Consider the following 14,515-nt stretch of genomic DNA (forward strand, 5'->3'; position numbering starts at 1 on the left):
CCTGTACACCTGAGGTGTCTTGGAAACTAGAGGAGGGTGAAGACTTGAGCTGTGGCTCCAACTGAGGGACACGTTCCACAGGTGCTGAAGAGCACGTGATCATCATCTATGCCTGCTTAGTTAGGACTGCTGTTAGCACCTGGATTTTACAGATGAGGAAACTGAGACTCAAGAGGGCTTGTGAGTTTCAGAAATTCACACGTCAGTGGCAGATCAGGAAGAAGCCCATTTTGGGCCTCCATGTTTACCTAGATCTAGGCAAAGAACCTTGCCTTAAGTCTCTAACAAATTTACCTCAGAAGAGAGACTCATTTGTTCAGTTTATTCAAGGTTTGGATAGTAGATATGAAGAGAAATATTGAAGGGGAAGGGAATTCTCAGCTTAGCATACAGGGGTTAGGAAGCTAAATTCAGCCCAGGGTGATAGAAGTCACGCATGCAACTGGGCGGCGCAGCAAGGCTGGGGATGCAGCACTGCGGACAGTGGCCAAGTCTCTTAGCTCCTCTGAGTCCGCTGCCCCAGCTAGGAAGCGGCGACACCAGGTCCCGCCCTGCCTCTCTCAGAGTCCATTTCAAGGTCAGGAGAAATGTGGCTCATGCTTTGGAGCCCACAAAGCCTTTAAGTAGCCTCTGCTGTAATGTGGGCACAGCCACCCTAGGAACTGTTCTCAGATGGTAGCCTTTGGCAAAATTGTGACACAGGCAGCATTGGGTTTAAGGTCTCACACCTTACTTTGGCCACCTCCTTGGCCCGTCACCACCAGGAGCTCAGGGGTCAGATGGGCCAGAATTTTGACCCCCATGCTGCTGCTTAGAGCTGGACACCGTTTGATTAGACACAATCTCTTGGTGCCTCAGTTTCTTCCTCTGTGAAATGGGATGGTGATTATAGAAACCATCTTCATGTGGTGGTTCTAGAGATTAACAAGCTAATGGACGTAACAGTAACAATACCGTGTATGTAATGAGGTCATGATCACGTTTGTACACCCCTGACACTGGCAGAGGCTCAGCAGACAGAGGCTGCTGCCACTCCCCCACCCCACGGTGGCACCGGCCTAGGTCTGCAGTCTCCACATCACCCTGGAGGGCCCAGGGTGTATCTGAAGGTGAGCTTTGGCTCAGACAGGTGACACTTGAGCTGTGTGGCCATGGATAGCAAGTCACTCTCTGAGCCTCATTTTCTCATTGGTCAAATGGGGATGACGATGCTCATGGTAGAAGATTCTAGAGGACCGTTAAGAACGAGCTAGGGGGATACGTCCATTTTAAACAGAGCAAGAGAGAGGTCTGTGAGGACTGCAGCCTGTCACACCTGGGAGGAGCCCAGTTCAAGGTCAAGGGTGTTGAAATCAGCGCTGCCCTGAGCAGGGCTCTGGTATATGGACCAAGGACAGAGCAGAGCTGACAGAGGCAGGAAGTGGCACTTTGAGGAAGAGAAGTGAAGAGCATAAAAGCCCTGTCTTCATCCAAGGGCCTGGGGTTGCAAAGGGATGCGGAGCCTCCTGCCCTCACTTGGGAGAAGCCTGTCTGCCCTTAGAAGAAGGGAGAGAGCCTGGGATGGGGGATGCCCCTGGGGGAGGCTGAGGAACAGGGCTTCCCTTTTGTCTGACCCACTCAGGACCCACCAGGGCGGGCAACCAGGGAGGACTTGGGGCCAGGGAGCTCTCAATAGGTGGTGCCACTTCGCTGGAGGTATCACTGCCACACAGCAGCCTGAGACTGCAAGAGCTGCCTGGCATGCTGGGTGGTTCAGAGCATGGTGCTGGGGCTGGCACTGGTCTGCCCAGGCCACATCCAGGGCCACCACCTCTGTACTTGGGCTTAGTGAGAGCACCTGTACCTCGCATGGCTGTCACAAGATTGAGTGTGAAATATTTTTAAAGTGCTTGGATACCACTTGGCACATAGTACATGCTAAATAAATGTATGTGTTTAAAAAAAAAAAAAAAAAGATAGTGGGGATAAAGCTGCCGGAACAGAGCAAATATTCAATGAATTCCTCTGAGAATGGCCTCCAAATCCCTTCTCTCCCATGGTGTCCTCTCAACAGCCAACCTCCCGCTACCTGGGAGACACTCAGATGCTGAAGTGTTCTAGGAAAGAAGCCACAGGGTGCGGGTCACTCCCAGTCCTCCCTGGAATGTTTGCATTTCACAAGTCACATGCAAGTTTCGGTGGAAGTTCAGACTTGTGGAAGTCTCAGCCCCTGAGCTGGCCAGTGTGATGGGGAAAGGGTCCTTAACTCCCAACTGTCATCTTTTCTGCCTATGTGCAGGCTGCGCTGCCTGGGATCTGCGTTCTGATAACCTGTCTCCTCCCAGGACTCTAAAAGGCAGGAATGGTTGGGTGCGGTGGCTCATGACTGTAATCCCAGCACTTTGGGAGGCCAAGATGAGGTGGGAGGATCGCTTAAGCCCCGGAGTTCCAGACTAGCCTTGGCAACATAAGGAGACCCTATCTTTACAAAAAATGGAAAAAAACAAAAACAAAAAAAAACCCTAGCCAGGTGTGGTGGCAGACACCTGCAATCCCAGTTACTCAGGAGGCTGAGCTGGGAGGATCACTTGAGCCCAGAGGTGGAGGCTGCAGTGAGCCATGATCATGCCACTGCACTGCAGCCTGGGCAACACAGCAAGACTCCATCTCAAAAAATTTAAAATAGTAGGCAGGATCACACAAGAGGACAAATGCCTCAGTAATCTCTCAGGATACTTTCAGCTGTCCATCGTGGCTACCCAGCCTGTCAGTGGCTCAAACACAGACATTTCTCACCACATGCAAGACCATGACTGCCCCTGGGAGGTTGCAGGGTTGGTTCAGTGGCTCAATAATGCCACAAAGGCCCCATGCTCTTCCTGTCTTTCTTCTCCATCAACTTCAGAGTGGTGCTTTCTTTTTTAGTAGGTACAAAATGGCTGCCACAGCTCCAAGCATCACATCCTTAAAGGACAACATCCTAACCAAGAAGGGAGGGTCCGGGCTTTCTTCTTTAGCTTTTGGCTTCTCTTTCGCTTGCTCCAGTCTCTCTCCTCCTCGCTCCCTCTCCACCCCTCTTTCCCCCATCAACCCATTCCAGGTAGGGAAGTCTTTCCTAGAAGCCCTGTGGCAGACTTTTCCTTAATTCTAAATGCCCGGGACTGAGTCATATGCCTGTTTAACACTAATCACTGGCAAGTGCAATGAGTATTAACAGAATGGATTTCTAAGTCTGGAACCATCATGGGCCTTGCAAGGTTGGTGGGGGTACCTTTGGAGACCTCACTTGTCAAATACCTGCAACAAACTCGGGGTCCTATTAGCTAAGATGACTGCTGGGCAACCTTGAGTCTGCCAGGAGCACTCAGCCTCCTGGGTCATGGTCTCTTTCTGTGCTTCCTGAAGTTTCTTATGCCTTGTCCAGGGCCACTTACATCAGTCCTGCGCTGGGAGAAGGCAGGCTGGGGGACTTGGCAGCACAGGCAGGTCTAAGGTCCAACAAAAATATCCCCACAAAGAAGCCAGAGGTTGCACTCTGAGGGATGGGGCTCATGCGATCCTCCCGCCTCGGCCTCCCAAACTGCTACAATTATAGGCTTAAGCCACCGAGTCCGGCCCTTGGTAAGATTTTTGATCATCTTCAAAGAGTAATCAAAACCAAAGCAAATATAATATATATTTATTATATATATATTACAGACATGAGCCACCACCCCCGCTGCAAATATATTAATAATTAGCCAGAATGAAAAGTCTAGATAAAATCAGCATGATAGAATTTGAGGTGAGGGAGTAGACACTCTGGGATGTGAAATATGCAAATATTCTTTCTGAATATAAGGGGTGAGAAAGAGATCAATTCAAAAACAAGATGAGAGGCCAGGCACAGTGGCTCACGCCTGTAATCCCAGCACTTTGGGAGGCCAAGGCGGATGGATCACCTCAAGTCAGGAGTTTGAGACCAGCCTGGCCAACATGGTGAAACTCATCTCTACTAAAAGTACAAAAATTAGCTGGGTGTGGTGGAGGGCACCCGTAATCCCAGCTACTTGGGAGGCTGAGGCAAGAGAATCACTCAAACCTGAGAGGAGGAGGTTGCAGTGAGCCGAGATCGCACCACTGTACTCCAACCTGAGCAACAAAGCAAGACTCTGTCTCAAAAAAAGACAAGAAACATAGAAACACAGAATTTCCATCCTGAAGCCAGGACAGCATGCCTGTGTGTTTGTCACCCAGACAATATGTGACAAACTAAAATAAGTCTGTAATGCAAAGCAATGTATATCATATGCTCTGCAATGGGAAGGACAAGGTCAGAGAAGCCACCGTACACATGAACATGTTCAAAACGAGCTACCTAGATTGATGGTGACAATAATGTCAAGAGACCAGACCCCTGTTAAATGACAAATGTTGACAGATCGGGTTTACATGGTTCATATAGAAAGATATATGCTCTTTGGAGGCATATGGATACAGAAGGTTGCAAAGAAAAGGACAAAAAAAGGCATTTCAGGCAAATGCTATCAGAAAGAGGGCTGGTCCCCCTGTGTCACTGTTGGGTAAAATAGACTTCAGGACCAAAAGAGGTATTAAGGATGAAAAACAGCACAACATGACGATAAAAGATGAAATTTGCCAAGAAGACATTTCCATTTTAAACATTTCTGTATCCAATAAACAACTTCAGAATAAATGCAGGAAACATTAACAGAAGTACAGGGAGGACAAGATGACTTCATCATCATGGTGGGAGGCTTCAAGACATCTTTTTTTTTTTTTTTTTTGCTACTGGTAGGTTAAGCTGACCAGAATCTCATCAAGGACATAGAGGATTTCAGTGACACAGATAACAACCTTGAGCTAATAGACTTGAGAACAGGTCTGCTCAACAATTTGAGAATACATATTTGAATTCTTCACACACACTTGGAGTATTAAAATTTCAGTTATTTACTAAGCCTTAAAAGAAAGATGCAGGGCTGGGCCAAGTGGCTCACACCCGTAATCCCCGCACTTTGGGAGGCTGAAGCAGGTGGATCACCTGAGGTCAGGAGTTTGAGACCAGCCTGGGCAACATAATGAGACCCCGTCTCTACAAAAAAGTTAACAAATAAAAATTAGCCAGGTGTGGTAGTGCACACTTGTAGTCCCAGCTACTTGAGACTGAGGTGGGAGGATAGCTTGAGCCTGGGAGGTTGAGGCTGCAATGAGCTGCGATTTGTGCCACTGCATTCCAGCTTGGGTGCCAGAGTGAGACACTGACTCAAAAATAAGTAAATAAATAAGAGGTTGATTGGAAGAAAAAACAGGCACAGAGGCATTGAGTTTGCAATGATCATTATCACTTTTCCCCCCAAATCTAGAAGAACTACAGAGTGGACACCTTTGTCCTGGGGCCCCTGCTATTTCTGCGGGTCTGTTCCTTGGCTTCCCCCGAGGACATCCCCGCGGTTGATGCCTCTCCTGCGTGGGGAAGACACGTGGAGGGGGGGCCGCTGCTGCTGTGGGCATGAGGCTTAGAGGCTGCCAGGGTCAGCATTTCGTTCTCACCGGGACCCCGCAGCACCTCGGGATTATGCCTCGACCCTCCCCGAGACAAAACTGACAGAAGAGGAATTCACAGGTGGCAGGATTCGCCTGAAGGCCAAAGGACCGGGGGCACAGCCACAGAGAGCTGGTGAAATGTCATTCAGAGTCTCTCAAAGTCAAGGCCCACTCTTAATAGCTGCCAGCCACCCCCTAGGCCAGGCTGAGGTCACGAGGAGTTGGCTGCCTCTTGCTCCTCTGACAGGGTAGAGAGTGAGGGGGTGACAGGCAGTGAGGGGACAGTTGGTGGGGACTACACAGTCCACTTCCTGGGAGGGATATAGAGGTGGGAGCAGGAACCCCCAAAAGAGCCCAGACACCAGTCTGGGTGGAAACTGAAGGGCACAGAGGGTGCCGGCCCAACCTAATGAGACCTAGACAAGAGGGGTAGAGGTCATCCAAAGGCCACAGGTGTCACTGGGTAAGCAGTAGCATTCGGTGGTTAAGAGCTCTGATCCTGGTACCAGAGTCTAGGCTTCCATCCCTGCTCCTTCCTCAGTGTGCTGGGTGGCCTTGGGCAGGTCATATAACCATTTTGGGCCCCAGTTTCCTCAGTCAGTCCACTGGACGCATATTTAATGAGCCCCTACTACATGCCAAGTGCTGATTTAGACACATGGGAGAATCCATGAGCAAAACAGTGATTCCTCCCATCTCAGAGCCTAAGTTCGGGCAGAGACAGATGATAAGCAATGACCTTAACACATCGGGACATTATGCAGCCAATTCCACAGTGAGGCTGGCTCAGGCCTCACAGAAAGATTGGAGAGAGGGAATCAGGCAGCAGTATAAATAGGCTGCTGAGGCTAGGGCTTGTCAAGAAAAGATCTGAGCAAAGACTGGAAAGGGCTGAGAGAAAGGGCCGCATGGCCATTGCGGGAGAGCACTCATAGCAGAGGCAGAGCAGGCCCAGATGTGGTGGCACACACCTGTGGTCCCAACTACTCAAGAGGCTGAGGAGGGAGGATCACTTGAGCCCGGGAGGTGGAGGCTGCAGTGAGCTGGGATGAAGCCACTGCACTCCAGCCCAGGCGACAGATGGGACAGTGCCTCCATGAGAACTAATGGGCACTCCTGGTCTCAAAGACTGCCCTACCCTATCAGGGCCCTGGACCTTGGTGACCTTTGGCTTCCTGACCCAGAGCCTCCCCAGGATCCAAGTGTCTCCTTGGACTTGGATGTCCTGTCTCTTTAAAAATTGGCTCACACCTGTAATCCCAGCACTTTGGGAGGCCAAGGCAGGTGGATCACCTGAGGTCAGGAGTTCAAGACCAGCTTGGCCAACAGGGTGAAACCCTGGTCTTTACTAAAAATACAAAAAATTAGCTGGGTGTGGTGGCGGGCATCTGTAGTCCCAGCTACTCGGGAGACTGGGACAGGAGAAGCCCTTGAACCCCAGAGACAGAGGTTGTAGTGAGCCAAAATTGCACCACTGCACTCCAGCCTGGGTGACAAAGCGAGACTCCGTCTAAAAAAAAAAAAAAGAGGAGGAAGTCCTGCCACCACATGGATGCACCTGGCACCTGGAAGACATTATGGTAAAGTGAAATAAGCCAGACACAGATAAATATCACGTGATTCCCCCTTATATGTGGAATCTAAAGTCCAGCTCACAGTAATAGGGAGTAGAAGGTAGTCACCAGGGGAACTGGGGAGATGTTGGTCAGTGGGTGCAGACTCAGCTATGAGCTGAGGAAGAGCTGGGGAGGGAGCGCAGTGTGGCGGCCATCACCACTCAAGCACTGTCCACACAGTGCCGCGTGCATGGAGCACATCTGCTGAGGGGTCTGTACTGTACAAGCCAAAGGAATGAAAAAAGCTTGGTGTTCATTGCTGGGAATGCCAGGCCACCTGTTCCAAATCCAAGGAGATACTGGGATCCTGAATAGGCTCTAGGTCAGGATGTCAAAGGCCACCAAGGTCCAGAGCCTTGCCAAGGTGGCTCAGTCTTCGTGACGGGGAGTGCCCATTAGCACGTGTGGAGGCACTGCCCCATCTGCCACAACAACATCAGCTCTCTCCGATGTCTCATTGATGACCTGTGAGCTGTTTCCTCCCACACCGACCCTGGGAAAGCAAAGAATCACAAGCAGCAATGCCCTGGAAGGACCAAGGAAGACACAGCCATTGCGGTACTTCCAAGTGGGACGCTAGCTGCTCTCCCTCCTCAGGGACCTCCCATGCCTCCTAGTGGGGCTGGGCTCTATGACCTCCGCCACTCATGCCACTCAGAGGACCCTCTCTCTGTCGGAAAGTGGTGGCAGCTATGTCACCCCCAAACCCTGGCTCCTCAGTGTCTGTTCAGAATCCCAAATCTCTCAGCAGTTTTTCCGAACACTTTCAGAAGTTAGAGAACAACTTCTTCCCTTTGGCCATTAAAATGTAAGCAATTGACCTGGCACCGTGGCTCATACCTGTAATCCCAGCACTTTGGGAAGCTGAGGCAGGAAGATCACATGAGCCCAGGAGTTCGAGACCAGCTTGAGCAACATAGTGAGATCCCATCTCTACCAAAAATGTAAGAATTAGCTGGGTGTGGTGGCATGCACCTGTAGTCCCAGCTGCTCAGGAGGCTGAGGCAAGAGGATGGTGTGAACCCAGCAGTTTGAGACCAGCCTGGGCAACATGGCAAGACCCCGTCTGGAGGAAAAAAAAAAAAAGTAAACAGCTGTACTGTGAGTGGCAAAAGAGTTAAACTTCAAATATCAAAACTCAACTTCATTCAAGTGATGTTCTCTTTAGGTGTCTGACAATGTTCTTTGGAAATTCAGGTTGAAATACAGTGACTTTTAGGGCAAAGAAAACAAGCAGAACATCCATTCCCCATATCCTAGGCACGCTCATCCCTCACATGCCATTTATTCCTCACGCCACCTCTCTGAGAGAGGGCATATCACCCCCTTCTGTGGACAGGGAAACTGAGGCTTAGAGATGTTCAGAAGCTGGTCTGGATTCCAGCGCCTGTATGGAAGTGGCAGAGATGGGCCCAGGTGCAGTAGCTCATGCCTGTAATCCCAACACTTTGGGAGGCCGAGGCAGGCGGATCACTTAAGGTCAGGAGTTCGAGACCAGCCTGGCCAACATGGTAAAACCCCATCTCTACTAAAAACACAAAAATTAGCTGGGCATGATGGCATGTGCCTGTAGTCCCAGCTACTCAGGAGGCTGAGGCAGGAGAATCTCTTGAACTCGGGGAGGTGGAGGTTGCAGTGAGCAGAGTCTGCATCACTGCACTCCAGCCTGGTGACAGAGCAAGACTGTCTAAAAAAAGAAGGGAGGGAGGGAGGGAAGAAGGAAAGGAAGGAAAGGAGGATAGGAAGGAAAGAAAGAAAGAAAACGAAAAGAAAGAGAAAAGGAAAGAAACAAGTGGCAGAGCTGCAATTCAAAGCCAAGCCTTGCCCTTTAAAACTGTACGCCTTCTTCCAGGGTTGGAGGCCAAAGGATTCCTCCTTTCCACCACTCCTCCTGGAGGAACGTGTGTCAGCACCCAAAAGCACACGTGCAAGGTGGAGAAACAGGGAGAGGTTCGCGTGGCACCCAGGCGGGCCCCCTAATTTACATGTTTTCTGCATTGAATCCTGATGATTTCCCCAAGCACAGCCCAACTGAGGTTGAGCCTCCTGGGCCCACGTGGCCTCCTCAACCTGACTCTGGGAGGAGGTAGCTGAGCTGCATCTTCCCATCTGCTAGGTGTCAGGTTCTGCAGGACGCCAGGCCTGGCCATCCTCTCCCAGTCACCCACCCCACACCATTTCCCAGCTTCCCAGGAGGCAACAAATCCCTTGTCTGTTCCCCAGCAACGTACCCCGGCCCCAAGTCCCTCCTGCCCCCAGCGGATCCTATTCTCCGAGCACAAGGCAACCTTGGCCTTCGGCGCTGAATGCTCACAACCTTATGTGATCATGTGCACACCAGCAACAGCAGCGCACCGCGGCCAGGCATGTTGTACAAGTGAAATGCCAAGAGTGTGCTCCAGGGAGCAGCCTGGAAGGAAGCAAGAGTGACAGGGGAAGGAGCTGAGCAGGGTCAGGTGGAACCCAGCCAGCCTGACCCCACAGGGGGCTCTTGAGTGAGCATCGCAAGATGAAGGCAGCCTCTGCCATCAGTTAGCCAGTGGCTGCTGGCTGCCCGCGGGTGGCAATGGGGGCAGTTGGGGGGGACACGGATGGGACACAAGCTCCTAGGTAGGCACCTCCCATCAGCCCAGGGCAATGCACCAGGAAAGGGAGTCGCTGTGTGTTGCTGGCACCCAACATTCCTAGAAGCCCGAGGATGAGTACACCAGCCAATAAAGGGCATGCAGCGGGGCCAACAGCTTCCACTACAACGAGATACCACTTCCTGTGCTACGTGCTTCACATACATTCGTTCTCATCTTTGCTATGGTCCCGGGATGTGGTTGTGGTTACACTCATTTTGCTGAACGATAAATGGAGGCTCTGAATGCCCAAGTCATAGAGTTTCCCATGCCCTTGATGGCAGAGGGGCATCTGAAGTCAGGTTGTATGACTTCAAAGTCCATGTAGGGTTGCCAGAGTTGACAACTAAAAATACAAAATGCCGGCCAGGCGCAGTGGCTCAGGCCTGGAATCCCAGCACTTTGGGAGGCCAAGGTGGGGGTGGATCACTTAAGGTTAGGAGTTTGAGACCAGCCTGGCCAACATGGTGAAACTTCGTCTCCACTAAAAATAGAAAAATTAGCCCGGCATGGTGGCACACACCTGTAATCCCTGCTACTCAGGAGGCTGAGACAGGAAAATCGCTTGAACCTGGGAGGCAGAGGTCCCAAGATGGTGCCATTGTACTCCAGCCTGGGCGACAGAGTGAGACTCAGTCTCAAAAAATAAATTTGGATTTCAGGTAAACAAGGAATCTGGTTTTAGCACAAGCATGTCCCGGACAATATTTGGGACATGCGCAAATGAAACTATTATGCATTGCTTATGTGATATGCAAATTAACGGGGCGGCCTGTATTTTAGCTGACAGCACTACAGCCCATGGTAGCGGGCTACCGTCTTCCACTCTCATTACTCAAGCAAACAGGGCTGGGGGGTGGAAAGTGCACATAGCACCCGATACTGGGGGACAGCGTTCCGTTACACTGAAATGCACACAAATGCTTTCATGCTTTGCAGAGGGAGGGGACCTACAGTTTTTGTCTGATAACGAGGATATAATTGTGGCCACATCACCAAGTTTGAAATTATCCCCTTTAAATGTGGTACCTCCGGGGGAGGGGGGGAGGGTTCTCACTGAAAGCACAAAGCAATGAGAAGTGGGACATTTTCTGTCCGGTGTTATCGGGTCCCCGTGGGAACGCCCCCGAGCTCGGCAGGCAGCCCCGGGTTTCCCTCCACCCTCGCGTGAGGGAGCTGTGACTGGATCCTCTCTATCGATCACTCTAGACGCCCACACTCGGCGCTGACAAACCTCAACTCTGCAGGAGCCCCTGCACGGAGGGGAAGCCCAGGAAGCCCAGTCCCCCCATCCCCGGGGGCTTGAGCTGTACCCCAGAGCTCTAACTTATTTGAGGACTCTGCCTCCCTGCCCAGCTAAGGTCCCAAGAGCTGTCCACTGTGCACGATGTGACACATAGCACCTGCAGAAAACCATTTCCAGTGCCTGCTCCCACTCTCGCACCGGGAGGCATTTCACCAGGCGCCGCGATGGGGGGAGTGAGGGATGGGGTGAGCTTCGGAGGCTCCCCGAGGCAGCAGTAAATCTAGGCTATAATTAAATCAGACTGTGAACATATTGTTCACAGAAACCTTAGCAGAACATGAGTCATGTTGCTTGAGTGAATCAGAGCCTCAGAGTTTCCATTTATAATTGCTTTATTTGGGGACTTTATACTTCAGCTCAGGATTTTGGCCCACGTCGTTATTCTCCCTTTTGGGGAAAGCCTGAGGACTGGACATGGCTAAGGGTGCACCTGGGCAGCCAGGGAAAAGCAAATACCAGGAGAATCCTCTCCCCAGCCCCAGGGCCACCTCCCTCCTGCAGATGCCCCCAGGGCCACAGGGACAAGGGGCCATTTCGACTCTTGCTAGTTTCTGAAATTTTTTTAAGTAAAATTTGATGAGAGGGAGGAGGTTGAAAGCTCAGGTTAGAATGAAGTTTCACGATTTCTGTGCTGCTTTTGGTTAACTCGGCTCCCAGGACAGACCAGACAGCGCACAGTGGTGCCCACACACAGGCCCCAGAGCCTGACCGGGCCCTAGCCCTGCCCCGCCACGTACCAGCTGCACAATGCTGACAAGTGGCTCCACCTGTGTCTCTTCCTCCGTAAAATAGGAGTGATAACAGTAACCTCACAGGCTGGTTGTGAATATTAACGAGTTCATATGGGTGAAGCCCTTAGAACACCAGTTGGCTTGGTGGAAGTGCTAGTGTGTGAGTTTTCATGATCACCACCACCATTGTCATCTCAGACCACCAGCGGCGTCGCTGAGCCCTGAGGGACAGGGCCTCATGTGCTTCACACACAACCCACAGGCAGCAGCGCAGGCGGAGGCAGAACTCACTGGATGGGGGTGCTACCTGGGCCTTCCCTGCTTTCTGTCTGTCACTTTTGTTGTAGGTGAGGAAATGCAAGCCCCAGCTCACACACATTAGCAGTGAGCCCAAGCAGACAGAGCTGAGCCTCCTGACCCCACCTAGCACGCTTTCATGTGTTCCCAGGTGTTCCTACTGCAACCACGTGCTTGGAGCAGGGAGCAGGTTTCTCCCTTTAGGAGATTTGCAGGGTGGGGTCTGTAGTGCTGGTAGGCAGTGGGAGACTGTCACTTTAAGCCACACCCAGGGCTGTGTAGTCAGGGTCCCCACAACCACAGCGCCAGCACCCTCATCACTCAATGCACACGTTCAGGATGCAGCAAGTTCCAATGCTGTCACCTCATTTGGAACCTCACCACAATCTTTGGAGGCCAGCTGGGGGCGGCGCGGGGCGGGAGGGGGCCGGGGGGTGTGGATGAGGTGCCCCTGCTGCGGATCCTCTGAGAGCTTTGTAATGAAGAGTGATTTCACCCACTCAGACCCAACATGTAAGTGGCCCCGGGGATCCCCAACTTTTTCCTGCAGGGATCTTTTTATCACCCCACTTTCCCTGCTTTGAACGAGTTTATCTCCCAAGCTGCGAGTGATAAGTAAATTAATTTGTTCTCCTATAATTTAGTAATTGGCAGTGAACATAATGGCCAAATGAAGTTTCTGTTCAGCATGGGAGAAAGGGTGCTCCCAAGCCAAGGAGCTGGGATTCCTGCCAAGAGCAAAGAAATGTGACATTTTCCTTGGCCCGAGATACCTTATTAGGAGCTCCAAGTATGTTCTCCAGAAGGCTTTCTAAAATGACAACACCAGATAGGCTCCTGTTAGGATGGCTGTCCTCCCCGCAGGCCCAGGGACCCCAGGAAGGGAGTCACCGGGGGGCTGCGATCCCGCTATGGCAGCCCAACCCCTGTAGGTCAATGACTGAGTAAGGGCCTGTATTAGTCTGTTCTCACGCTGCTAATAAAAAACTAGCTAAGACTGGGTAATTTATAAAGAAAAAGAGGTTTAATGGACTCACAGTTCCACATGGCTGGGGAGGCCTCACAATCATGGCAGAAGACGAAGGAAGAGCAAAGAGACATCGTACAGGGTGGCAGGCAAGAGTGCGTGTGCAGGGGAACTCCCCTTTATCAAACCATCAGATCTCGTGAGACTGACTACCACGAGAACAGCACGGGAAAGACCCACCCCCATGATTCAATTACCTCCCACTGGGTCCCTCCCACAACACGTGGGAATTATGGGAGCTATAATTCAAGATGAGATTTGTGCCCGGATAGAGTGATAACCCTGACCTTAAGCTGGACTGAGCATGAGCCATGTTTTTTAAGTTAGAAATGCTTGGTTTGGGGCTGGGTGTGGTGGTTCAAGCCTGTAATCCCAGCACTTTGGGAGGCAGAGGCAGGCGGATCACCTGAGGTCAGGAATCCAAGACCAGCCTGGCCAACATGGCAAAACCCTGTCTCTACTAAAAATACAAAAATTAGCCGGGTGTGGTGGCGCATGTCTGTAATCTCAGCTACTCAGGAGGCTGACACAAGACAATCACTTGAACCTGGGAAGTGGAGGTTGCAGTGAGCTGAGATTGCACCACTGCACTCCAGCCTAGGCAACAGAGCGAGACTTTGTCTCAAAAAAAAAAGAAAGAAAAAAAAAGGTGAGGGGAGGGGGGAGGGATTGCATTGGGAGTTATACCTGATGTAAATGACGAGTTGATGGGTGCTGACGAGTTGATGGGTGCAGCACACCAACATGGCACAAGTATACATATGTAACAAACCTGCATGTTATGCACATGTACCCTGGAACTTAAAGTATAATAATAATAATAATAATAATAATAATAAAAGAAAAAAAAGGAAATTCTTGGTTTTGCTCCAAAGCCCTGGTATTGTGGAAAGATCACTTGAGTTACAGTCAAAAGGACACCAACTTGTCTTTCAACTCCATTAATGTATCTGTTACTTTATCACTTAAAATCTCACATAAAGACTTTTTTTAAAAGCCCATATACCTATAAGTTCCATTAAAAGTCTAACAACAGTAGGTATTCACAAAGGGGAAAATGGAATGAGAGGCAATTTGATTTAACTAGAAAAAATAGAGGAAAAAAAAAGAACAGTTTAATACAGTAAGATGAATAAAATGAAATCAAGTATATCAGTCAACTTACCAGAGGTGATTAAATTGAATTCACTCAAGACAAGACAGAGACTATCAGAGTTAAAAGCAAAAATCCAGGTATATGCTGCTCACAGGGAAAAATGCAAAAATAAAATGAGAAAAATTGCAAACAGTATGCCAAAAAGATATCAGAAAAATGCCAATAATAAGAAAGCAAGAAGAGCAGAGGTACGGAGAAAGTTGAAGTTCAAAACCCTAAACAGGATGAAGAA

This window comes from Macaca nemestrina, chromosome X (assembly GCF_043159975.1).
Source record: "Macaca nemestrina isolate mMacNem1 chromosome X, mMacNem.hap1, whole genome shotgun sequence".
In the NCBI taxonomy this organism is placed as follows: domain Eukaryota; kingdom Metazoa; phylum Chordata; class Mammalia; order Primates; family Cercopithecidae; genus Macaca; species Macaca nemestrina.